The sequence below is a fragment of the Macaca thibetana genome, chromosome 2 (genome assembly GCF_024542745.1).
Source record: "Macaca thibetana thibetana isolate TM-01 chromosome 2, ASM2454274v1, whole genome shotgun sequence".
Taxonomy (NCBI): Eukaryota; Metazoa; Chordata; class Mammalia; order Primates; family Cercopithecidae; genus Macaca; species Macaca thibetana.
In genome coordinates, this window is record NC_065579.1 from 105,824,345 (window position 1) to 105,850,948 (window position 26,604).

At 46.1% G+C, this 26,604-nt stretch overlaps 1 protein-coding gene and 1 pseudogene across 1 annotated transcript in view; both read right to left on the minus strand.

Moving 5' to 3' along the window:
• Positions 1-26,604, minus strand: part of DCAF1 (DDB1 and CUL4 associated factor 1) — a 204,847-nt gene that overhangs the window by 112,129 nt on the left and 66,114 nt on the right. The window lies entirely within an intron of this gene.
• LOC126948972 (suppressyn-like) lies at positions 441-21,678 on the minus strand (annotated as a pseudogene).

Here is a 26,604-nt window from a genome sequence, read left to right on the forward strand (position 1 = left end):
AGGTTTGCTCCAGACATGCAGCCAGCAAGAATCTTAATCTGCCGCCTCCCAGGCAGCTTCACATCACAGCAGTCTTTTTGTATTGAACTTTAGTTTTCCTCTCTCAGCAAAACTCTTAAAATTACTATAGGGGCTTCTTCTCTCTTTCTCTCTCTCTTTTTTTTTTAAACAGGGTTTTACTCTGTCACCCAGGCTACAGTGCAGTGGCGCGATCATAGCTCGCTACAGTCTCAACCTACCAGGCTCAGTTAATCTCCAACCTTAGCCTCCCTAGTACCTAGCACTACAGGCACACGCCACCATGCCCAGCTAGTTTTTTTATATATTGTTTATTTTTTGTAGAGACAGGGTCCCACTGCGTTGCTCTAATTACAGGTGTGAGCCACCCTACCCAGCCTACTGGGGCTTCTAAAGCAGCAAGTAGGGATTTAAAAATACCTTTAGGCTATCTTATCTGAGATGCCTGACTGATCCTTGAAGTAGAAGCCAGTCTGACCACTTGGCTCCAGTCCCCTTTGATGTTCCTGATACAGAGAAGAAGGTACATTACCTCAGTGGCAAGGGTATGGCCATCCCAAGGCTGACGATTACATAGAAGATGCCACTCTGCCTGGGCTGGGGTTAAGAAGTGGGTGGGGGCCGGGCGCGGTGGCTCACGCCTGTAATTCCAGCACTTTGGGAGGCTGAGGCGGGTGGATCACGAGGTCAGGAGATCGAGACCATCCTGGCTAACACGGTGAAACCCTGTCTCTACTAAAAATACAAAAAATTAGCCGGGCGTGGTGGCAGTCACCTGTAGTCCCAGCTACTCAGGAGGCTGAGGCAGGAGAATGGCATGAACCTGGGAGGCGGAGCTTGCAGTGAGCCGAGATCGCGCCACTGCACTCCAGCCTGGGCCACAGAGCAACACTCCGTCTCAAAAAAAAAAAAAAAAAAAAAAAGGAAGTGGGTGGGGTATGCAGGGAAGAGAGACGCTGGGTTTTCCATATAAGCCTTTTTTGAATTCTTTTACTTTTTTTTTTTTTTTTTTTGAGACGGAGTTTCGCTCTTGTTGCCCAGTCTGGAGTGCAGTGACGTGATCTTGGCTCACTGCAAGCTCCGCCTCCTGGGTTGAAGTGATTCTCCTGCCTTAGCCTCCTGAGTAGTTGGGATTACAGCCAAGTGCCACCACACCCAGCTAATTTTGTATTTTTAGTAGAGATGGAGTTTGTCCATGTCGGTCAGGCTGGTCTTGAACTCCCGACCTCAGGTGATCCACCCGCCTTGGCCTTTGAAAGTGCTGAGATTATAGGCATGAGCCACCACACCCGACGTATTCTTTGACTTTTAAGCCACTGAGTATACGTGGTTTTTTTTTCTTTTTTGAAACAGAGTCTCACACTGTCACCCAAGGTGGAGTGCATGGCACAATCGCAGCTTACTGTAGCCTTAAACTCCATGCTCAAGTGATCCTCCCATCTCAGCCACCCAAGTAGCAGGGAATACAGATGCATGACACCATGCCCAGCTATTTTTGTATTTTTTGTGGAGACAAAGTTTCGCCGTGTTGCACAGGCTGGTCTCCAACTCCTGGGTTCAAGCAATCCGTTTGCCTCAGCCTCCCAAAGTGCTGGGATTACAGGCATGAGCCACTGCACCTGGCTGAGCATGTACCACTTTAATACAAACAAAATTACACTGAAAAGTAAAGCATAGGCCAGGTGCAGTGGCTCACACCTGTAATCCCAGCACTTTGGGAAGCCAAAGCAGGCAGATTGCCTGAGGTCAGGAGCTTGAGACCATCCTGGCCAACATGGCGAAACACCATCTCTACCAAAAATACAAAATTTAGCCAGATGTGGTGGCAGGCGCCTGTAATCCCAGCTACTTGGGAGGCTGAGGCATGAGAATCGCTTGAACCCAGAAAGTGGACTTTGCACTGAGCTGAGATCGCACCACTGCACTCCAGCCTGGGGGATAGAGCAAGACTCTGTCTCCAAAAAAAAGTAAGAAAGGAAAGAAAAGTAAAGCTATACATGTCACTATATGTTTTTCAAAGCCTATAGAATATACAACACCAAAAGTAAACTCTAATGTAGACTATGGATTTTGGTCGATAATGATATATCAGTATGGGTTCATTGATTGTAACAAATGTACCACTCTGACGTAGGATGTTGATAATGGAGGAGGACGTGCATGTGTGGGAGCAGGGGCATATGGGAACTCTGTACTTTCTGCTCAATTTTGCTGTTTTAAGATTACTCTAAAAAAGTAGTACAGTTGACTCTCGCATGGGGGTTAGTGGTGCTGACCCCCCACCACAGTAGAAAATCCATGCATAACTTTTTTTTTTTTTTTTTTGAGACACTCTTACTCTGTCGCCCAGGCTAGAGTACAGTGGCACAATCTCAGCTCACTGAAACTTCCGCCTCCGAGGCTCAAGCGATTCTCCTGCCTCAGCCTCTCAAGTAGCTGGGATTACTGGTGCCCACCACCACACCCGGCTAATTTTTGTAGTTTTAGTAGAGATGGGGTTTTACCATGTTGGCCAGGCTGGTCTCTAACTCCTGACCTCAGATGATCTGCCTGCCTCAGCCTCCCAAAGTGCTGGGATTACAGGCGTGAGCCACTGCGCCTGGCCCCATGTATAACTTTTGATTCCCCGAAAACTTAACTACTGATAGCTTACTTTTGACCAGAAGCCTTACTGATAGCATTAACAGTCAATTAACACATACTTTGTATGTTATATGTATTATATTCTGGTTTTTTTTTTTTTTGTTTTTTTTTTTTTGGAGATGGAATTTCCCTCTTGTTGCCCAGGCTGGAGTGCAATGGCACTATCTCTGCTCACTGCAACCTCCGCCTCCCAGGTTCAAGCAATTCTCCTGCCTCAGCCTCTCCAGTAGCTGGGATTACAGGCATGTGCCACCACACACCGCTAATTTTTGTATTTTTAGTAAAGACGGGGTTTCGCCATGTTGGCCAAGCTGGTCTCGAACTCCCAATCTCTGGTGATCTACCCGCCTTGGCCTCTCAAAGTCCTGGGATTACAGACATGAGCCACCGCACCCAGCCTATATACTGTATTGTTAGAATAAAGTAACTAGGAAAAACAAAATGCTGGCCGGGGTCAGGTGCGGTGGCTCAGGCCTGTAATCCCAGCACTTTGGGAGGCTGAGGTGGGTGGATCACCTGAGGTCGGGAATTTGAGACCAGACTGGCAAACATGGTGAAACTCCGTCTCTACTAAAAACACAAAAATTAGCTGGATATGTTGGCAGGTGCCTGTAATCCCAGCTACTCAGGAGGCTGAGGCAGGAGAATCGCTTCAACCCAGGAGGCAGAGATTGCGGTGAGTGGAGATGGTGCCACTGCACTCCAGCCTGGGCAACAGAGCCAGAAAAAAAAAAAAGAAGGAAGATGAAGTGGCACCTCTGGGAGGCTGAGGCGGGAGGATCCCTTGAGGCCAGAAGTTTGAGACCAGCCTGGGCAACATAGCAAGACCCTGTCTCTACAAAAAGAAAGGAGAAAGAAAATGTTAAGAAAATCAAGCCAGGCATGGTGACCCTCCTATAGTCCTAGATACTCAGGAGGCTGAGGCAAGAGGATCCAAGCCCAGGAGTTTGAGGCTGTAGGGCAACATAGTGAAAATATGGCTCTAAAAAATGTAAAAGAAGAAAGAAAGGAAAGAAAGAAAGAAAATCATGGGAGAAAATACATTTATAGTACTCTATTGATCAATATCGTAAGTTTATATTATCTGTTTACAATGATATCTGACTGAAATGGGGGTAACCACAGCTGCAAACCTCAGTCAAGGAATTCAACTTTTTCTTATAATGTCATGACTTTTCTCAGCTTCTTGGGAGCACTTCCAGCATCAATAGTGATACTTCACATGGGTCCCATGGCGTTATTTGAAGTTTACAGTATTGTACTTAACAGGATGAAAAATACAAGAGAACTGGGGGAGGTCACTTTTAGTGCTATACACAGTTTACTGGAGAGATGAATTGCTCATGTGATGATTAGCAACACATGATGTTTTAAGCTTTAGCTCACAATAGCAACAGGAAGTGGCTAGGAAATTATTACAGTAGTACAATACATACTAGTTAATTCTATGCAGTTATGATTTATTTATTTACTTATCATTCCATTATTTGAGACTGGATCTTCTCTCCCTATCATCCAGGCTGGAGTACGGTAGTGCAACTATGGCTCACTGCAGCCTCGATCTTCTGGGCTTGCTCAATCCTCTTGCCTCAGCCTCCCTATTAGCTGGGACTATAGGCACACACCACCACGCTCTGCCAGCAGTGTGTGTGTGTGTGTGTGTGTGTGTGTGTGTAGATGGGGTCTGCCTACATTGCCCAGGCCAGTCTCAAATTCCTAGGCTCAAGTGATCCTCCTGCCTTAGACTCCCAAAGTGCTGGCATTACAGGCTTGAGACACTGCACCCAGCCAATTATGATTTAACACTGCATCTTTACATTTGTTCATATTTCTCTTGGCTGTAAATGGTGCTATATACAGTCTTTAAGTGTTTGCATATATAAGGTTTTGTTTTGTTTTGTTTTTTTGAGACGGAGTCTCGATTTATTGCCCAGGCTAGAGTGCAGTGGCACGATCTCAGATCACTGCAACCTCCACCTCCAAGGTTCAAGAGATTCTTGTGCCTCAGCCTCCCAAGTAGCTGGAATTACAGATGTGTACCACCACGCCTGGCTAATTTTTGTATTTTTAGTAGAGACTGGGTTTCATCATGTTGGCCAGGTTGGTCTCGAACTCCTGACCTCAGGTGATCCACCCACCTTGGCCTACCAAAGTGCTGGGATTACAGGCGTGAGTCACATGTGTGGCCTTGTATGTGTAAGTTTTGATAAATTTTAACTTTTTATTTTATTTTATTTTTTATTTTTTTGAGATAGAGTCTTGCTTGGCTCACTGCAAGCTCCACCTCCTGGGTTCCAGTGATTCTCCTGCCTCAGCCTCCCGAGTAGCTTGGGTTACAGGTGTGCACTACCATGCCTGGCTAAAAATTTTAAGTTTTTATAACAGATTTGTGAATATGTTATGGTGGTAAATGAAAAAATGAACTCATATCTACATATATTTTATGCATTCATGATATAACTGTTTCTTAAATTTTAAAAATATTTTTAACCTGTAAGGTTTATCTGCAAGTTTTTTAAATTGTTGCACCAAAATTTTTTCCAATGTATTTATTGAAAAACATTTTTGTATAAGTGAACCTGTACAATTTTTTTTTTTTTTTTTTTTTTTTTTTTGAGATGGAGTCTCGCTCTGTCGCCCAGGCTGGAGTGCAGTGGTGCGATCTCGGCTCACTGCAAGCTCCACCTCCCGGGTTCATGCCATTCTCCTGCCTCAGCCTCCCGAGTAGCTGGGACTACAGGTGCCCGCTACCTCGCCCGGCTAGTTTTTTTTTGTATTTTTTTAGTAGAGACGGGGTTTCACTGTGTTAGCCAGGATGCTCTCGATCTCCTGACCTTGTGATCCGCCCGTCTCGGCCTCCCAAAGTGTTGGGATTACAGGCTTGAGCCACCGCGCCCGGCCTTTTTTTTTTTTTTTAATTGAGATGGAATTTCACTTTTGTTGCCTAGGCTGGAGTGCAATGATGAGATCTCCGCTCACTGCAACCTCCTCTGCCTCCTGTGTTCAAGTGATTCTCCTGCCTCAGCTTCCCGAGTAGATGGGACTACAAGCATGTGCCACCGTGCCCGGTTCATTTTTGTATTTTTAGTAGAGATGGGGTTTCACCATGTTGGCCAGGCTGGTCTCAAACTCCTGACCTAGGTGATCCACCTGCCTCGGCCTCCCAATGTGCTGGGATTACAGGCATGAGCCACCACACCTGGCACAATTATTATTATTTTTTTTTATTTTGTAGAGGCCAGGCATGGTTGTTCTTGCCTGTAATCCCAGCATGCTGGGAGGCCAAGATGGGTGCATGGCTTGAGTCCAGGAGTTCGAGACCAGCCTGGGCAACATAGCAACATTAGCCGGTGTGATGGCACATGCCTCTAGTCCCAGCTACTAGGGGGACTGAAGCAGGAGGATTGCTTGAGCCTGGGAGGTGGAGGTTACAGTGAGCCAAGATTGCACCATTGCACTCTCGCTTGGGTGACAGAGCCAGACCCTGTCTCAAAAAAAATTTTTTTTTTGGTAGACACAGGGTCTCACTGTGTTGTCCAGGCTGGTCTCAAACTCCCAGCCTCAAACCATCTTCCCACCTTGGCCTCCCAAAGTACTGGGATTACAGGCATGAGCCACCATGTCCAACCAACCCTCACAGTTCAAATCTATGTTGTGTTGTTCAAAGGTCATCTGTATATTTATAAATAAATACTCACACATGCAAACCCTTTCCCATGGGGTTTGCAAGGATTACATGAGCTAAGGGATGTGAAGGGCTTAACCTAGGCCAGATGAGTGTTCAATATGAGTTGGCTTTTTCTTTTATTGCCGTCTCTGTCCCATGGTTCCCTCTCAGCTGTCATTCATGGGAGGGAGATGGTGGGAACAGGTCCCTCTTGCCCTTTATCTCAGTATGCTGAAGCATCAGAGGCTTTGTCACTGGCTCAGGCACATGGCTTAACTGGTGATGCTACAAGCCAGGCCTCTGATGACAGTTACTAATCCCTGTTGGGGACAGAATTCTGCACTCAGCCCAGACTCCTGAGAGGAAGTAAGCACCTACTTTGTGCCAGGTCCTATGTTCAGCCTTCAAATTATTCTCTCGACAGTCTGACAAGGTAGGGTAGGCATTATGTTCTATTTTAAACAGATGAGTAAGATGAGCCCCAGGGAAGTTAAATTACACATTCAAGGCTACTCAGCTACAAGAACAGTCCAGGCAAAGTTTCTGCTCTCCTCTATCAGGAAGGAGGCACAGAAGTGAACATTCCACCAGCACCCCAGGGACACTCCCCAACCGCACACCCTCAGCAGCCTAATGAAAAGGCCACCTGGGAGGACTGCCTCTTCTTCCCAGGGGGGCAGGAGTAGATTGGTGGTTCCAGCAGGTCTGTTGGGACACTTGCCCTGGGGGAAGAATAAGAAAGCATTGGCCGGGTGCGGTGGCTCACACCTGTAATCCCAGCACTTTGTGAGGCCGAGGCAGGTGGATCACCTGAGGTCAGGAGTTGAGGACCAGCCTGGCCATCATGGTGAAACCCCGTCTCTGCTAAAAATACAAAAATTAGCCGGGCGTGGTGGTGCATGCCTGTAATCCCAGCTACTCAGGAGGCTGAGGCAGGAGAATCGCTTGAACCCAGGAGGCAGAGGTTACAGTGAGGTGAAATCGCATCACTGCACTCCAGCCTAAGCGACAGAGCAAGATTCCGTCTCAAAAAAAAAAAAAAAAAAAAAGAAAGAAAGAAAGAAAGAAAGAATCTTAACGCTCTCCTTAGGGGCCTGGGGCTGGGGCTGGGGGCTGGGGCTGGGGCTGCTGGAGCTGAAGGCCTGATTCTCCACAGACTCCAACAGGTTTTCTCTTCCATTCCCCTGATCTCTCCCCTGCTCCTCCATCTAGCCACATGCAGTTTTCTTTCTCTCGCTCTCTCTTTTTAGCTTTTCTTGCTTGGTTCCATTATTATTATTATTATTGTTTTGTTTTTTAGGTGGAGTTTTGCTCTGTCACCCAGGCTGGAGCACAGTGGTATGATCTCGGCTCACTGCAACCTCTGCCTCCAGGGTTCAAGCAATTCTCCTGCCTCAGCCTCCTGAGTAGCTCGAACTACAGGCGCATGCCTCCCAGGTTCAAGTTATTCTCCTGCCTTAGCCTCCTGAGTAGCTGGGGTTACAGGCATGAGCCATCACGCCCAGCTAATTTTTGTATTTTTAGTAGAGACGGGGTTTCACCCTATTGGTCAGGTTGGTCTTGAACTGCTGACCTCAGGTAATCCACCCACCTCGGCCTCCCAAATTGCTGGGATTACAGGTGTGAGCCACCGTGCCCAGCCTCTTTTTATAATTATTTGATTTAGGGCCAGGCACAGTGGCTCACGCCTGTAATCCCAGCACCTTGGGAGGCTGAGGCAGGTGGATCTCCTGAGATCAGGAGTTCAAGACCAGCCTGGCAACATGGTGAAACCCCATCTCTAGTAAAAATTTAAAAAAATGGCCGGGCATGGTGGCTTATGCCTGTAATCCCAGCACTTTGGGAGGCTGAGGCGGGCGGATCATGAGGTCAGGAAATTGAGACCATACTGGCTAACGAGTGAAACCCCGGCTCTACTAAAAATAGAAAAAATTAGCTGGGCGTGGTGGCGGGCACCTGTAGTCCCAGCTACTCGGGAGGCTGAGGCAGGAGAATGGCATGAACCCAGGAGGCGTCGCGTCCAGTGAGCTGAGATTGTGCCACTGCACTCCAGCCTGGGCGACAGAGCGAGACTCAGTCTCTAAATAAATAAATAAAACAAAACTAAAACAATTAGCCTGGCATGGTGGCAGGCACCTATAATCCCAGCTACTTGGGAGGCTGAGGCAGGAGAATCACTTGAACCTGGAGGCGGAGGTTGAAGTGAGCCAAGATCGCACCATTGCACTCCAGCCTGGGCGACAAGAGTGAGACTTCATCTAATAAAAAAAAAAAAAAAAAAATTTTTTTAAATTATTTGATTAAATTAAATTAATTTATTTGGAGGCAGGATCTCTCTCATCCAGACTGGAGTGTAGTGGTGTGATCTTGGCTCACTGCAGCCTCCACCTGCCAGCCTCAAGTAATCCTCCTAACACAGCCTCCCAAGCAGCTGGGATTACAGACATGTGCCACCATGCCTGGCTAATTTTGGTCTTCTTTGTAGAAACAGAATTTTGCTATGTTGCCCAAGCTGGTCTCAAACTGCTGGGCTCGAGCAATCTGTTCCCCTTGGCTTCCCAAAGTGCTAGGATTATAGGTGTGAGCCACCACACCTTGTCCAGTCCTCTCACTTTCAATGTAGGCCACCACCATCTCCCCAAAGGGGCCATTATAGGGTTTCACCATCCCCAGACTTCTACTCTTAGTGCCTTTATGGTCCCTTTAAATTGCAATTTTCTTAAACTTCCTTGTGGCTTACAAGTTCCTGTGTGGCCCTGGCCCTATCTCCAGCCTTGCCTCTTTGCACCTTACTCCTGGAGTTCCCATCCCTTGGCCTTTGCCTATGCTGTTCCCCTTGCTCAGAATCCTCTCCTGCATCTTTCACCCAACCCCAATTTCTGGCCCTGGCCTGTCCTGCCTGCTCCCTTCTGTCCTTTACCTCAGCATAGGTTGGGAGCCTGCCTGGCTACTCTTGCCTCAATAAGGACCATTGTAATGGTATCCAGAATGCTTGAAGCTCCTTTAAGCAAAACAAGGAGACGATTGTAAGGATTGTAAAGAACTGATTGTATGGGGGTGTTCTTTAGACTCCACAGGCAACAACGCTTGTCCTTCCCTCCCTCCCTCCTCTGGTACTCTCAGCCCAGGGCTTTCTGCCTGATTGTTTCACAGCTCTCTGCATCTTTGAAACTTGATTCCAAATCCTGGGATACAGAATCGAATTGGCCCACCTGTAATGAAGTAATCTCCCTGGGCCACTCAGCTTCTGGTAGGGAACTAAGACTCACTAGACACACAGGGTCTGCAAGCCTCAATCCTGAGTGGGTAAGCAGTTTTACAGAGGGCAAAATGGGCTAAAAAGACCCCAAAGGTGTCTCCCATAGCTCCTTCAGGGAGTATTTACCTTGTGCTCCCCTCTTGCAGTGGTGTAACTATCACTGCCTGCTGCTGTTCTATCTTCCCCAGTGGATATACACGCTTAGGACAGAAGCCAAGTGGTATAAATCCATCTCCAGGGCCAAAATGAAATTTACCCAGTAAGTATTTGTGGGATGAAGTGCAAAGAAAGCACAGAAAAAAAGCTGGCCTTCAAGTTCTTGGAGCCATCACAAAACAGGTGACATTTGGGCTGGGCATTAGAGGGAGTAGATTTACTAGTCGGGAGGGAAAGATAACCCTCTGGCTTGAACTGGACCAGTCACACATTACTGTGCATCCAACCCATTGGGTGACTTTATGGGATTAGGATGAGGCCTGGAAATGGGTGAGGAGTGGCCAAAGGAGGGATTTGACTCCTAAATGTCTGAGGCAAATATTTCCTTTTCTGAACACCCCTGCTGATAGTTCTGTTCTCACAGGAGTTAAGGCTGTATTATAATTATGTTTGTTGGCCAGGCGCAGTGGCTCATGCCTGTAATCCCATCACCTTGGGAGGCTGAGGCAGGTGGATCATTTAAGCTCAGGAGTTCAAGACCAGCCTGGCCAACATGGTGAAACTCTGACTCTACTAAAAATACAAAAATTAGGCAGGCATGGTGGTAAGTGCCTGTAATCCCAGCTACTCAGGAGGCTGAGGCAGGAGGATCGCTTGAACCCAGGAGGCAGAGGTTGTAGTGAGCCGAGATTGTGCCACTGCACTCCAGCCTGGGCAATAGAGTGAGACTCCATCTCAAAAAAAAAAAAAAAATTATGTTTGTGTACCTGTTTCTCCCAGGGGCCTTAGGGACTGTGAGGTTTTCATCTCTGTATAACAAGTCCCCTGGGTCTGGTGGATGAAACTGAATCCCCAGATGGCAAATGTGTGGGCAGTAGCAACCCTAATATCCTCTTCAGTACATGCTCACAGAAGCCAATCCTCATCCAGACTTTGGGGCTTTTGGGGCTACTGCAATAGACTGACCTGGTCCCATCTGGAGCAATCAGATACAATTCCAGTAAGAATGGGATGCTATAATCTAGATAACTGCAAAAGTGCAGCTGAGTCTGGGGAACCCAGCTTACTTATGTATTGCTTTTTTTTTTTTTTTTTTTTTTTTTTTGAGACAGGGTCTTGCTCTGTTGCCCAGAGTGCGGTGGCATGATCAAAGCTCACTTCAGCCTCAAACTCCTGGGCTCAAGCAATCCTCCCATCTCAGCTCCCCCAAGTAGCTGGGACTACAGGTGTACACCACCATGCCCAGCTATTATTTTTATTTTTAGTAGGGATGGGGTCTCACTATGTTGCCCAGGCTGGTCTTGAACTTCTGGGCTCAGGGGATCCTCCTGCTTCAGCCTCCCAGAGTGCTGGGATTATAGGCGTAAGCCACCATATGTGGCCCATTTAGCACTTTAAAAAGTGTTTATAGGCATTTCCCCATTTCTCACCACTGCAAGCATGTTATTCCCATTTTACAGATGAAGAACCTAGCTCAGGGTGGTTAAGTAATTTGACCAAGGTCACACAGCATGTGAAAGAAGCTAGTCCCTCCCTCCTATCCCTAAGGAAGATCCTTTCATTGCTTTGAGGGAGTTATGGTCCCTCCTAAACATCCTAAGTTCTCTCCAGACTTCAGAGCCTTATCAGTGGGAATCATTGCTCTTTCCTTCCTCAGAGAAACAGAAATTGTGTGCCTACTATGCAGAAGGCACTGTCCCTTCTCCCTTACAAACACCTGCTCTCAGAAAAACACCAGCATCAGCATAGTGAGACCTTGTCTCTACAAAAAAAATAAAAATAAAATTAGCCGGATGTGATGCTGCACACTTGTAGTTCCAGGTACACAGGAGGTTGAGGAGAGAGGATCACTTGAACCCAAGAGGTCAAGCCTGCAGTGAACTATGATCATGCCACTATAATCCGGCCTGGATAATGAAGACCCTGTCTCTGGAAGAAAGAAAGGAAGAAAGGAAGGAAGGAAAGAAGGAAGGAAGGAAGGAAGGAAGGAAGGAAGGAAGGAAGGAAGGAAGGAAGGAAGGAAGGAAGGAAGGAAGGAAGGAAGAAAGAGAGAGAGAAAGCACCAGCATAACAGTCATTTACCCCTGAAATAAGTAAAGGAAATGCACCTGCTTTCTCACTGTGTAACATATGCTTTATTTGAATTCACGGATCTGGGTTCAATTTATGGTTCCACCAGTTACTGGCTGTAAGATCTCACGTAACTCAACCACTCTGAGCTTCAGTTTCTTTTTCTTTAAAACTGTGGTAAAATTCGGCCGGGCGCGGTGGCTCAAGCCTGTAATCCCAGCACTTTGGGAGGCCGAGACGGGCGGATCACAAGGTCAGGAGATCGAGACCATCCTGGCTAACACGGCGAAACCCCGTCTCTACTAAAAACACAAAAAATTAGCCGGGCGAGGTGGCGGCGCCTGTGGTCCCAGCTACTCGGGAGGCTGAGGCAGGAGAATGGCGTGAACCCGGGAGGCGGAGCTTGCAGTGAGCTGAGATCTGGCCACTGCACTCCAGCCTGGGCGACAGAGCGAGACTCCGTCTCAAAAAAAAAAAAAAAAAAAAAAAAAAAAAAACTGTGGTAAAATTCATATAACATAAAGTCATTTTAAATGAGGAATTAAGTGGCATTCAGTACATTCACAGTGTTATGCAACCACCACCTTATCTAGTTTATTTCTTTTTTGAGACAGAGCTTGCCCTGTTGCCCAGGTTGGAATGCAGTGGTGCAATCTCGGCTCACTGTAACCTCCACCTCCTAGGTTCAAGCGATTCTCCTGCCTCAGCTTCCCAAGTAGCTGAAATTACAGGCATGCCCCACCAGGCCCTGCTAATTTTTTGTATCTTTAGTAGAGACAGGGTTTTGCCATATTGACCAGGCTGGTCTTGAACTCCTGACCTCGTGATCTGCCTGCCTCCACCTCCCAAAGTGCTGGGATTACGGGCGTGAGCCACTGTGCCCGGCTTTTTTTTTTTTTTTTGGACAAGGAGTCTCACACTGTCCTCCAGGCTGGAGTGCTGTGGCATGATCTCAGCTCACTGCAACCTCTGCCTCCCAGGTTCAAATAATTATCCTGTCTCAGCCTCCTGAGTAGCTGGGAGAACAGGTGCACGCCACCATGCCTGACTTTTTTGTAATTTTAGTATTTGCCGTATTGGTCAGGCTGGTCTTGAACTCCTGACCTCAGGCGATCCACCCACCTCGGCCCCCCCAAAGTACTGGGATTACAAGCCTGAGCCACTGTGTCCAGCCTCTATCTAGTTTCAAAACATTTTCATCACCCCAAAATAAAATCCTGTACACATTTTTTCTTTTTTGTTTTACATTTTTAAAATTTAATTTAAATTTTAATTTTTTTTGAAATAGGGTCTGGCTCTGTCACCCAGAGTGGAGTGCAGTGGTAAGATTATGGCTCACTGCTGCCTCAAACTCCTAGGTTCAAGTGACTTTCCCACCTCAGCCCCAAAGTAGCTGAGAGCACAGGCACGTGCCACCACATATGGCTAATTTTTTATTTTATTTTATTTTATTTTTGAGATGGAGTCTCGCTCCGCCGCCCAGGCTGGAGTGTAGTGGCGCAATCTCGGCTCACTGCAAGCTTCGCCTCCCGGGTTCACGCCAGTCTCCTGCCTCAGCCTTCCGAGTAGCTGGCACTACAGGTGCCTGCCACCACGCCTGGCTAATTTTGTATTTTTAGTAGAGACGGGGTTTCACCATGTTAACCAGGATGGTCTCGATCGCCTGAAGTCGTCGTGATCCGCCCACCTCGGCCTCCCGAAGTGTTGGGATTACAGGCATGAGCCACCGTGCCCGGCCAATTTTTAAATTTTTTGTAGAGATAGGCTAGGCTGGTCTTAAACGCTTGGGCTCAAGTTTTCTTCCCACCTCGGCATGAGCCACTGCATCCATCACTTTTCACTTTTCGGATAATGGCTATGATTTCCCGAACTTTAAATTTTGATAAAATCCAATTTATCTATTTTTATAATGCTTTTTTCTTTTTTTATTTATTTGAGATGGAGTTTTGCTCTTCTTGCCCAGGCTGGAGTACAATGGCGCCATCTCAGCTCACTGCAACCTGTTTCTCAGGTTCAAGCGATTCTCCTGCCTCAGCCTCCCGAGTAGCTGGGATTACAGGCATGTGCTACCACGCCTGGCTAATTTTGTATTTTTAGTGCAGATGGGGTTTCTCCATGTTGGTCAGGCTGTTCTCAAACTCCCAACCTCAGGTGATCTGCCCACCTCGGCCTCCCAGAGTGCTGGGATTACAGGCGTGAGCCACTGCGCCCGGCCTTTATAATGCTATTTTATTTTATTTTATTTTATTTATTTAATTTTATTTTTATTTTTATTTTTATTTTCAAGACGAAGTCTCGCTCCGTCGACCAGGCCGGAGTACAGTGGCCGGATCTCAGCTCACTGCAAGCTCCGCCTCCCGGGTTTACGCCGTTCTCTTGTCTCAGCCTCCGGAGTAGCTGGGGCTACAGGCGCCCGCCACCTCGCCCGGCTAGTTTTTTGTATTTTTTAGTAGAGACGGGGTTTCACCGTGTTAGCCAGGATGGTCTCGATCTGCTGACCTCGTGATCCGCCTGGCTCGGCCTCCCAAAGTGCTGGGATTACAGGCTTGAGCCACCGTGCCCGGCCAATGCTTTTTTATTGGAACAAAATATCCATAACAAAATTTATCACTTTAGCTTTTTAAAAAAAAAATTTTTTTTTTTTTTTTCAGATGGAGTCTCTGTTGCCCAGGCTGGAGTGCAATAGCGAGATCTTAGCTCACTGCCACCTCCGTCTCCCAGGTTCAAGCAATTCTCCTGCCTCAGCCTCCTGAGTAGCTGGGACTACAGGCGCCCACCACCATGCCTGGCTAATTTTGTATTTAGTAGAGACGGGGTTTACCACGTTGATAGGGCTGTACTCAAACTCCTGACCTCAGGTAATCCACCTGTCTCGACCTCTCAAAATGCTGAGATTACAGGCGTGAGCCACTGAACCCGACCCACTTTAGCTATTTTTATTCATTTATTTATTTTTCTCAAGAGGGAGTCTTGCTCTGTCCCCCAGGCTGGGGTGCAATGGTGCGATCTCGGCTCACTGCAACCTCTGCCTCCTGGGTTCATGCCATTCTCCTGCCTCAGCCTCCTGAGTAGCTGGGACTACAGGTACGTGCCACCACCCCCGGCTAATTTTTTGTATTTTTATTAGAGTCGGGGTTTCACCATGTTGGCCAGGCTGGTCTCGAACTCCTGACCTCGTGGTCCGCCCACCTTGGCCTCCCAGAGTGCTGGGATTACAGGTGTGAGCCACCGTGTTCAGCCCATTTTACCTATTTTTAAGTGTACAGTTTAGTGGCATTACATTCACATTGTTGTGCAATCATCACCACCATCGATCTCCAGAACTTTTTCATCTTCTCAAACAAACTCTGTACCTATTAAACAATAATTGCCCATTCCCCACTCCCTATGGTCTCTGGCAACCACCATTCTACTTTCTGTCTCTATAAAATTGACTATTCTAGGTACTTCATGTAAGTCGAATATATAATATTTGTCCTTTTTATGTCTGGCATAATTAACTTAGCATAATTTCTTCAAAGTTCACCCATATTACAGCATGTGTCAGATTTTCCTTTCCTTTAAAGGCTGAATAATATTCCATCAATTTATACCCCACATTTTGTTTATTCATTTATCTGTCTGTGGACACTTGGGTTGCTTCTGCTTTTTAGCTATGGTGAATTATGCTGCTATGAACATGAATGTACAAGTATCTGTTCAAGGCCTGCTTTTGTTTCTTTTGGATATATTTCCAGAAGTGGAATTACAGTGATGCTATGTTTAGTTTTTTGAGAAATGGCCATACTGTTTACACAGTTGCTGTAGTTTTTACATCTCTACCAGCAAGACACAAAGGTTCCAGTTTCTCCACATTCTCACTGAGAATTGTTATTTTCTGTTTTTTAAAAAATAACGTCCTATATTTTAAAACATCCATCCTAATAAATGTGAAGCAATATCTTTCTGTAGTTTTAATTTGTGTTCCCTATTTAGTGATGTTTGACATCCTTCCCCAAGTTTATTGGCCATTATATAGCTCCTCTTTGGAGAAACGTCCAAATTCTTGGCCCACTTTTGAATCAGGTGTTTGTTGTTGTTTAATTGTAGAAGTTCTTTCTGTCTTTATTTATTTATTTCTAGAAGCGGAGTCTCAATCTGTTGTCCAGGCTGAAGTGCAGTGGCACAATCATAGATTACTGCAGCCTCAAACTCCTGGGCTGAAGTTATTCGATCTTCCAACCTCAGCCTCCCAAGTAGCTGAGACTACAGGTGTGCACCATCATGCCCAGCAGTTTTTTTTTTTTTTTTTTTGGTTTTTTTACTTTTTGAGAGCTGGGATCTCACTATGTTGCTAAGGGTGTGTTACTCATGGGGTCAAGCTATCCTCCTACTTCAGCTTCCTGAGTACCTGGGATTACAGCTGTGAGCCACCATGCCTGGCTCCTGCAGAAGTTCTTTATATATTCCAGACACCAATCTCTTATCAGACATATAACTTGCAAATATTTTCTCCCATTCCATAGGTTGCTTTTTCACTCTGTTAATAGTGTCCTTTGATGCACACGAGTTTTTAATGTTGATGAAGTCCAATTTATTTATTTTACTTTGTTGCTTGTATTTTTGTTGTCATTTCCAAGAACTCATTGCCAAATCTAATGTCCTGAAGTTTTCCCCTCTATATTTTCTTCCAAGAGTTTTACAGTCTTCACTCTTACATTTAGGTTTTTTATGCATTTTAACTTAATTTTTGTATATAGTGTAAGCTAAGGGTCCAACTGCATTCTTTTGTATGTGGATAGCCAATTTTCCCAGCACCATTGGTTGAAAAAAACTGTCTTTTTTTCCATTTAATGGCCTTAGCATCCCTGCTGAAAATCATTTGACCATATATGGAAGGATTTACTTCTGGGTTCTCTATTCCATTCCATTAGTCTATAAGGTGTTCTTTGTGCCAGTACCACACAGTTTTAATTACTATAGCTTTGTAATAAGTTTTGAAATCAGCAAGTGTGGGATCTCCAACATTGTTCTTCATTTTCAAGATTGTTTTGGGTATTTGGGGATCTCTAGAGAGTTCACATGCATTTTTGGATGGGTTTTTCTATTTCTGCAAAAATATTGTTGGAATTTGATAGGGATTGCATTGAATCTGTTGATCACTTTTGGTAATATTGCCATCTTAGTGACATCAAGTCTTTTGATCCATGAACACAGGATTTTTATTTGTGTCTTTATTTCGGCAGTTTTGTAGTTTTCTGTGTACAAGTCTTTTTTTCTCCTTAGTTAAGTTTATTCCTTTTTTTTTTTCTTTTTGCAATAGGGTCTTACTTTTTTGCCCAGGCTGGAGTGCACTGGCATGGCCATAGCTCACTCTGGGGCTCAAGCTATCCTCTCACCTCAGTCTCCTGAGTAGCTGAGTATCTAAGACTATAGACATTCGCCATTTGGCTACTTTTTAAATATTTTCATGGAGACAGGGTCTCTTTACGTTGCCCAGGCTAGTCTGAAACTCCTCACCCCAAGCGATCCTCCTGCCTTGGCCTCCCAAAATCAGGTGTGAGTCACCATGCCTAACCTATTTTGCTCTTTTTGATGCTATTGCAAACGGAATTATCTTCCTTCTTTCCTTCCTTCCTTCCTTCCTTCCTTCCTTCCTTCCTTCCTTCCTTCCTTCCCATCCCTCCCTCCCTCCCTCCCTCCCCCTCCCTCCCCCCTTCCTTCCTTCCTTCCTTCCTTCCTTCCTTCCTTCCTTCCTTCCTTCCTTCCTTCCTTCCTTCCTTCCTTCCTTTCTCTCTCTCTCTCTCTCTCTTTCTTTCTTTCTTTCTTTTCTTTCTTCCTTTCTTTCTTTTCATATGGTGTCTCACCCTGTCACCCAGACTGTAGTGCAGTGGGTCAATCTCAGCACACTGCAACCTCTGCCTCCCAGGTTCAAGTGATTCTCCTGCCTCAGCATCCTGAGTGGCTAGGATTACAGGTGCCTGCCACCATGCTTGGCTAATTTTTGTATTTTTAGTAGAGACAGGGTTTCAACATGTTACTCAGGCTGGTCTCCAACTCCTGACCTCAAGTGATCTGCCTGCCTTGGCCTCCCAGTGTGCTGTGATTACAGGCATGAGCCACTATGCCTGGCCTATTTTCTTAATTTCCTTTGAATTGTTCGTTTTTAGTGTATACAAATTAAACTGAGTTTTTAATTTTTTTAATTTTTTACTTTTTAGAGACAGTGTCTCATTGTTGTGTCCAGGCTGAACTTGAACTCCTGGTCTCAAGCAATCCTCCCGCCTCAGCCTCATGAGTTTGAGGGATTATGGGTGTGTGCCACTGCACCTGGCTTCAACTGATTTTTGTGTGTTGATTTTGTTTTTGTTTTGAGACAGAGTTTTGCTCTTGTTGCCCAGGCTGGAGTGCAATTGGCAATCTCGGCTCACTGCAACCACCGCCTCCTGGGTTCAAGCAATTCTCCTAGCTCAGCCTCCCAAACAGCTGGGATTACAGGCACCTACCACCATGCCTGGCTAATTTTTTGTATTTTTAGTAGACACAGGGTTTCACCTTGTCGGCCAGACTGGTCTTGAACTCCTGACCTCAGGTGATCTACCCGCCTTGGCCTCCCAAAGTGCTGGGATTACAGGCTTGAGCCACTGCACCCAGCCTGTGTGTTCATTTTGTATTCTGCAACCTTGCTGCCTTTATTAGTTCTCACACTTTTTTTTTTTTTTGTAGACTCTTTAGGTTTTCTACATATAAAATCATGTCAGCTGGCTGGGTGTGGTGGCTCATGCCTGTAGCTCCCGCACTTTGGAAGGGTGAGGCAAGGCAAGAATATCACTTGAGGCTAGGAGTTCTGAGACCAGCCTGGGCACATAGTGAGACCCTTTCTCTCCAAAAAAAAAAAAAAAAAAAAAAAAAAAAGCCTGATGTACCTATAGTCCCAGCTACTCTGGAGGCTGAGGCAAGAGCACTGCTTAAGTTTCCTGGAGTCCCAGGCTGCACTTAGCTACGATTGCATCACTGCACTCCAGCCTGGGCAACAAAGTGAGACCCTGTCTCTAAAAAATAAAGAAATGAATAAAAAATCATGGCCATCTGAAAATAGAGCTAATTTTACTTTTTCCTTTCCAATTTGGATTTCTTGTATTTCTTTTTATTGCCTAATTGCTCTGGCTAGAATTTCCAGAACTATGTTAAATAGAAGCAGCAAAAGTGGGCATCTAAGCCAGGCGTGGTGGCTCACGCCTATAATCCCAGCACTTTGGGAGCCCGAGGTAGGCTGGATCACCTGAGGTCAGGAGTTCGAGACCAGCCTGGCCAACACAGGGAAACCCCGTCTCTACTGAAAATACAAAAATTAGCTGGGCGTGGTGGCAGGCGCCTATAATCCCGGCTACTCAGGAGGCTGAGGCAGGAGAATGGCATGAACCTGGGAGGCGGAGCTTGCAGTGAGCCGAGATCACGCCATTGCACTCCAGCCTGGGCAACAAGAGTGAGATTTCGTCTCCAAAAAAAAAAAAGTTGGCATCCTTGTCTTGTTTCTGATCTTAGAGGAAACAGTTTCAAGTTTTATACTTAAACATGACATTAGCTATGAATTTTTTCATATACAATCTTTATTATGTTTCTTCTCTATTGCTCGTTTGTTGAGTGCTTTTCTCATGAAAAGGCGAATTCAGATGCCTTTTTTTTTCTTGCCTAATTGCTCTGGCTAGAATTTACAGTACAATATTAAATAACAGTGGTGAAAGTGAGCATCTTGTCTTATTCTGGTCTTATGGAGAAAGGGTACAAAGGTTTCAGTATTTCATCATTGAGTATGATTTAGCTTTGGGTTTTATATAAATGCCCTTTTCAGACTAAATAACTTTCTTTCTTTCTTTCTTTCTTTTTTTTTTTTTTTGAGAGGGAGTCTCCCTCTGTTGCCCAGGCTGGAGTGCAGTGGCACAATGTCAGCTCATTGCAACCTCCACCTCGCGGGTTCAAGGGATTCTCTTGCCTCAGCCTCATGAGTAGCTGGGATTACAGGCACACACCACCATGCCTGGCTAATTTTTTGTATTTTCGATAGAGATGGAGTTTCACCATGTTGGCCAGGCTGGTCTCGAACTCCTGACATCAAGTAATTTGCCCACCTCGGCCTCCCAAAGTGTGTGATTACAAGTGTGAGTCACTGTGCCTGACCAACTTTCTTTCTTTACTAGTTTGCTGAGTATTTTTATCATGAAAGCTGACCCTGCCACCAAAACTTTGGCTCTACAGTGATTTGAGAGTGGCTACTGACTGAGCTGTTGGGAGTCACTAGGAATGGTACATCCTGGCCTTCCCAGACAAACCCTCGAGTCCAGCTAGGACTACCTCTCTCTTGTCTTTCCCACATCCATGCCTTTTGTCATGCTGTTCTTCAATCCGAGTCCTCCTCACCCTTAAAAGGCCTTCTTCAGCAAGTCTTCTTCCTTTGTACAACACTCCCACCTTATGCATTCGCCAAGTCAGTAGTCAGGTTTAATTGTGCCTATGAAGCAAGTACCTTGCCAGTGATAAGGTAGCCATGAGTAAGCTTGGATTCCACATATCCAAAAGAATCCATTGGGGCAATCCATTGTAGGCTGGTGTTCATAGGATTTTCCCATAGTGCACTTAGGCGGGGGTATGTGGCATGAGGGTTAGTGGTATTTGTACAGTTCCAGGCCCTTTTTGATGGAACACAATTGAGGTAGCTTAAGTTAGAGAGAGACCAGGCTCTGTGGAGTAACCTTGGCCACCACTCGGTTGTGGAGGCGTTGACTGTTAGGGTTTGGTGACAAGTGCTTTCACCTACAATGCAATGGGTTTTATTAGTCCACTTGTAGGATATGCACACCATCCCTCTTACTGGGTTGGTAAGTGTCCAGGACTGCAGGCATTCCTGAGGAGTGAAAGTGAGGCTGTAGTTTTGGGATATTAGTAAGGGGGAATGTCTATCCCATACCATGGCCACTGTTCACTCATACAGGCTCCCCTGCATACCCAGCAATTGGACACATTCATGGTAAGCACGATGCGTTCTCCTAGATCTACAAACAGGTTTTTCTTGGCTTGGGAAGGGATATGTCTGCTCGTAGTTTTTTTAATAAAGGGATGGAAATACTATGGGTGGTTTTGGGTGATAGTTGTTGGCTTTGGCTTTTGCTTTGGCTATAAACTGTTCTCTTTTTATGTCCTCTAGCACTTGAGTATTTACTCCCCAGTGTCCAATTTTGGTGAAGCAAAGCCACTGCTTCCCTTTGGGGCATATAGCCCCATTACGACTGCCAGATACTCCTAGATTTTTTACTTTATAATAACTTTTCCCTGATTCAACACATTTTTCAACTAAGGTTCCATAGCAGGATCTTTCTATATGGGTATGGTAAGTAAAGGACTGTTGCATTTTTTCCTCCATAGTAGAAAGACTGATAACACTCACGGCAACTTGAAGGGCTGCTGTGGACAGCAGGGTGGCTACTGACAGCATTAGGATTGTGATGAGGGATATTCCTGTATTAAGGCTTTTGGTTGGGGCCAGGCACGGTGGTTCATGCCTGTAATCCCAGCACTTTGGGAGGCCGAGGCAAGTGGAACACGAGGTCAGGAGTTCAAGACCAGTCTGGCCAACATGGTGAAACCCCATCTCTACTAAAGATACAAAAAATTAGCCTGGCGTGGTGGTGCACACCTGTAATCCCAGCTACTAGGGAGGCTGAGGCAGTAGAATTGCTTGAACCTGGGAGGTGGAAGTTGCAGTGAGCCAAGATAGCAGCACTGCATTCCAGACTGGGCAACAGGGTGAGACTCCGTCTCAAAAAAGGAAAAAAAAAAGACTTTTGGTTGGAAGTGAGGCACAGCAAGTGGTTGGGTAGATACACGCCATTTCTGGAAGCAGGTAATTAGTCTTCCCTGTGTTTATGCTTTCTAGGGGGTTTTTGGTTTTAAGAAGGTTTTTTGGTTAATTTCAGCGTGGTAGGAGAAATTGTGCTTGATGACCACTTAACTGTTAATGTTTTAGAGGAAGACGTAGCCTTTGGGATGAGTTTAACCCTGGTGTGATGGATCCAGTGGGGGAGTCCTTGGACTCTCACTACAGTTGGCATGCTGAGTATCACAGTGTAGGGGCCTGTCCATTTCGGTCGCAGCTTTTTGTGAGGGTCGAGTTGGCAGATGAACACCTCTGTGCCTGCAAGACAGTTATATTGAGAGGACAAGGAGGTGTCGACCAGGAGAGGCATTGCCTCATTTGCTGCTTAACAGATGAAAGACCATGTCTGGATTACGGAGGGGAGGTAATTCCTGAGTGGCTCAGAGTCTGGGGAGGATGAAGGCCCTAAGACAAAAGTTCGGCCATACATGATTTCGAAGGGACTATAAAAAGAGGATGCTTTTGGTGTTGCGCAGAGTCCCATGAGGGCGACAGGGAGATTTCTTGTCCATGACTGATGGGTTTCTAGAGCTAGCTTAGTGAGTTGGGCTTTAAGGACAGAGTAGACCTTTTCAACTTTGCCTGAAGATTGAGGCCTGTAAGGTGTGTGGAGAATCCACTTTATTCCTCAGGATGTAGAGATGCCTTAGGTAATTTGGCTGATGAAGGCAGGCCCGTTAGCAGACTGGATGGATGTTGGGAGTCCGAAACAGGAAATTATAGGCATGATGAGAGTTTGTGTGACGATATTTGCACCTTCTGAAGTTATTGGGAATACTTCTATCCACCTGGAGAAAGTACAAAGACTAGAAGATAGCAGAGCCGTTTATTGGGCGGCATGTGAGTCAAGTTTACTTGCCAGTCTTGCCCGGGATCTGGCCCTGGGCTTGGTGGGTAGGAAAAGGTAGTGGCTGGAGGGAATCCGGGGGTGACACTGAGTGGCAGATAGAGCAGGACTGGAAAAATCACTCGGACGCAGCTGGAAAGGTGAGAACAAGTGGGAATAGGGCAGAGAGTTTTAAGAGAGGTTTGTAACTACATGAAGAGTTGTGGAGACTTTGGAGGATAGGAATTGTTTGAGAGTGAGGAAGAACGAAGTGCCCTTCCTTGACATACCGTGGTCCTTGCTTTTGGAGGTTCTGGGCCTGGAAGTCCTCCTTTTCTTCTGAGGAGTAAAGAGGAGAGAACAAGGACAGGGACAGAAACTGGCCTTGCACAGGTTGTAGAGCTACTTGTTTGGCTACCTGATCTGCTAAAGCGTTTCCGGCCAATACGGGATTGTCTGGGGTTTGGTGGCCCCTGCAGTGAATGATGGCAACTTTCTGTGGGAGCCTGGCAGCTTGAAGGAGCTTGCTGATGAGAGAGCCATTTATGACAGGAGTGTTTTTTGCAGTTAGGAAACCTCGTTCTTTCCAGATAGATGAGTGTGGTGAGTGTACTATATGGAATGCATAACGAGAATCCAAATATATGTTAATTTGTTGTCCAGCTGCTAGAGTGAGAGCTTGAGTGAGAGCAATGAGTTCAGCTTTTTGGGAGGTGGTGCCCAGGAGGAGTGGAAAACCCCTGCCCCGTCCTCACTTGGGGCTGATGCCATTTTAGGCCTCAGCCCACCTGCACCCAGGGGCTCATTAAAACAGCGTGTTGCTCCACACCGCCTCGTGTTGTCTGTTGGCGTCCTCCCAGGTTTCGGCACCCGATGAAAGTTCTTGTATCGGTTCAAACCCCGAGGGCGTGTTGTGGAGCAACACGCTGTTTTAATGAGCCCCTGGGTGCAGGTGGGCTGAGGCCTAAAATGGCATCAGCCCCAAGTGAGGATGGGGCAGGGGTTTTATAGTCTCCTGTAAACAGGAAGTATCCCCGTCTGGCGTAACTGCTACGTGGTATCTGGGTGGCCTTTTTCTTGATCTTCGGGGGTACGTGTCTTCCAGCCAGGGTAGGTGTCTTCTGGCCTGGGTAGATGTCTTCTGGCCGGCTCTCTTCCTGCTTCTGCTATCTTGCTGACAGATACTGCTGGCACAAGTGGCCTTTTGCCTTGGGACCGGGCCTGAGAAGGGAGGAGTTACTCATTCCTTCAAGCTTTCGGGCCCTGGGGAGAATCTTTCAAAGAGCAGTTTTCTGGGGCTTCTCACTACACCTACACAGCATGCTGCCCCCAAGTTCTGGTCCCTCTGCCTAGAATTCTTCTTCCCCGAGACTTTACGTGGTTCTCTCTAGCATTCTTGGCATTCAGGATTCAGCTCACAGGTCACCTCATTGGGTTGGTCTTACCCAATGCCTTCTCTCTTCCAACAGCCTCTCTCCCATACTGGTCTCTGTTTTGTGTTTTCAGCACTTATTAGAATTTGCAATTATTTTGTACTGTCTTTCCTCCCTGTTTAGAAGGTAAGCTACTTGAGGGCAGATACCTGTTCCCTCCTGTTTAGTGCTGTGTTCCCCAGGGCATATCAGCATCTGAAATACAACTGGGGAACAATAAACATCTGTTCATCTGAATGAACATCCATACAGGATAGGTTTCTATTAGTCACACTTTACAGACCACACTCTTCCAGGCTCAACTCTGAACATACTTCTTCATTCATGATGGGGATGGTTATAAGCATGGGCTCTGGACCTAGATGGTCTGCACTCAAACCCCATCCCTCTTCTTACTTCTCAGCTTATTTTTCCACCTTTGAAGTGGAATGTTGATGTGAGGATTAAATGAGTTAATAACTGTAAAATGCTTATGGTCATGCCTGTCATGTCTTATTACTATTCCCCAGCATTGGGTACAGTGCCTGGTATGTTTTTTTTTTTTTTTTTTTTTTTTTTGAGATGGAGTCTCACACTGTCGCCCAGGCTGGAGTACAGTGGCATGATCTCAGTTCACTGCAAGCTCTGCCTCCCGGGTTCACACCATTCTCCTGCCTCAGCCTCCCGAGTAGGTGGGACTACAGGTGCCCGCCACCACGCCCAGCTAATTTTTGTATTTTTAGTAGAGATGGGGTTTCACCATGTTAGCCAGGATGGCCTCGATCTCCTGACCTCGTGATCCACCCACTGCAGCCTGCCAAAGTGCTGGGATTACAGGCATGGGCCACCGCGCCTGGCCAGTGCCTGGTACATATTGGTACCCAGTAAATAGTTGCTGAATGGGGAATTTTATGGTGTAGCAATTATACTAGGCTGTCATTAGAAACTGGGGTCAATTTTTTAAAAATCTCCTAGGACATTATAATCTGGGTGATGAGTGTTATACAAGCAGAAAGGTAAAAAAAAATCCCAAGAATGGGATAACTGTTGAAGAAAGCAATACAACTCTTTGTCATCTTGGAATCTGGTTCAGAATGATCATGGCTTTGGCATTCAGAAGTGAGGGAGGACCATTAAGTGTGGCTGGTGGATGCAGGATTAAGCTAACTCTCATGGAATAAGGAGGAGGTGAAACAGATAAAATGAAGAGGGTGGCTTGAACCTGGGAGGCGGAGGATGCAGTGAGCCGAGATCGTGACACTGCATTCCAGCCTGGGTAACAGAGCAAGACTCCATCTCAAAAAAAAAAAAAAAAAAAAAAATGAAGAGGGTGTTTTTCCATTTGTGTTTTCATGGTGATGAAGACAGCCTTGTTCTGGTTTCTGATTAATCAACAAGTCCATGGAGAATTTTGCCTAATCCCAGAAGGGCAGTCCCAGATCTTTTAAACTCATTTAAAGGTATAGCCAACAATAAGCAGGTATATGCATAAATCACTCTTGGGACTTCCCCCTAATAGAACCCATCTTTCTACAGGTGAATTTTGGGGTACCATGAATCTCAGAGGTTGTTGTGAGGGTGTGACATCATCCAAGTAGTCAGGGAAGCTCTAGGAGGGTGAGGAAACAGATGTTACAGAAGGGCAATGGCATCCTGGGAGGAGGGAATAGAAGAGGCTTCCATCACCAGGGGAGCTAGCTCTGGCCTTTGTGGCTCCAACTTTAGTGATATGAGAAATGTAAGTGCCTATGTTTTGGTGGTTGTGCCTTAAGTCTTTTAATTGGGGGTCGGAGGATGGAGGTGGGGGGATTAACAATAGGAGTGTTTTTTTTTAATCTGACCAACCTGACTGGTTTCTTTCTTCTCTCTTTGGTAGTCTCTGGGGCTCTCATGTGAACCTGTTGCAATTCTTGAGGCCAAATCTGCTCTCTGTGTCACCCAGAGAGTCCCAGCTAAGAGGCCAAATGGGTAAAATGCAAGACGTGAAGCTGGGAGGGATTGGAATGCTGATCTGACCTCAGGCTGCTTGAGAGAAGTTAACTAGCCTTTTAAAATTTTTATTTATTTTTTTAAGAGGCAGTGTCTTGCTATATTGCCCAAGCTGAACTTGAATTCCTGAGCTCAAGTGAGCCTCCTGCCTCAGCCTTCTGAGAAGCTGGGACTACAGAAATGTGCCACTGCACTTGGCTGGAACCAGCTTTTGAGGCATCCTTTGCCTCTGAAGAACCTAGGATGAAGTTCCTCTCACCTGAGGAAGCAGAGTATCTTCCAGAGGCTTTGACTGTGCTGTTTTCTAACCCATGAGCCTGCTGTTTCCAGAAGGGACACTCTATTAGTCTATTCTCACACTGCTATAAAGAAATGCCTGGCACTAGGTAATTTATAAAGAGGTTTAATTGGCTCATGGCTGTACAGAAAGCATGATGCTGGCATCTGCTAGACTTCAGGGGAGGACTCAGAAAACTTACATTCATGGAGGAAGGCAAAGGGGGAGCGAGCACCTCACAAGGCTGGAGTAGGAGGAAAAGAGAAGTGGGGGGAGGTGCCATACACTTTTTTTTTTCTTTTTTAAAGACGATCTCACTGTTGCCCAGGCTGGTGTGCAGTGGCACAATCTTGGCTCACTGCAACCTCCACCTCCTG